This window comes from Geospiza fortis, unplaced genomic scaffold (genome assembly GCF_000277835.1).
Source record: "Geospiza fortis unplaced genomic scaffold, GeoFor_1.0 scaffold27, whole genome shotgun sequence".
In the NCBI taxonomy this organism is placed as follows: domain Eukaryota; kingdom Metazoa; phylum Chordata; class Aves; order Passeriformes; family Thraupidae; genus Geospiza; species Geospiza fortis.
This window is the reverse complement of record NW_005054329.1, coordinates 1620292-1621131: the sequence shown is the minus strand read 5'-3', so window position 1 is coordinate 1621131 and position 840 is coordinate 1620292.

The following is an 840-nucleotide window of genomic DNA, read 5'->3' as shown; positions in this document are numbered from 1 at the left end:
GGGCACAGGAGGCAATTCTAGGCAGTCAGAACTGAACTGCGTGGCTTTGCCCCATGGGGTGGGAGCACTGAGGGGCGATGAGAGCACACAGCTGAGCCACAGCACACGGCCTGCCCTGCTGTGGCACAAATGGTGGTGCTGACACCAAGCCACGAGGAACCACCTGCTGCCACCCTCGTGCAGACCCCATGCAGGATCTCAGGGCTCCCAGAGGGCCCGCAGACACCATCCTCTGTCACAAGCAGCTGTGAGGTCCCTGGTGCCAGCTGTTCTCTTCCAGCTGCTGAGAACACTCAGGAGACTCCCAAGAGCACCTGCTCCACAGGCAGGCAGCGCTTCAGGGTGCTGATTAAAGGAGTCACCACAACCAGCAGCAGCAGGGAGAATGCCCAGCTGAAGAGGCACCATAACCCAGTGCCCAGGGCATGTCAGCACCCCCAGCTGAGCCACAGTCACTCCGCGTGTGCAAGAAGCTCCCAAAAGCACCAGCTCCCAGGCTGGAATTTGTGGGCAGCCCTACATTTATAAATGCTGCTCCTGCAGCTTGTGCTCCAATGTGTACATTACCTATTAACTCCCCAGCACTTGACTGCAGCTCCAGTTTGCTCTTTAAAGGGAAGTCTGGGATTGATTCAAGACTTTCTGATCTCATTTCTGCTCGAGAGTGTCACAACCACTTATTAACTCTGCCAACAACTCAATCAACCTTACTCTGCCTTAAACAAATCCAACACAGAAATAACAAAGGCGGCTCTTTAAAAAAACAGATAAAAGCAGCAAATGCAGAAACATTTCATTTTCGGGAGTTTGATTTAGTCATGTGAGTAGTAACCTCAGCAG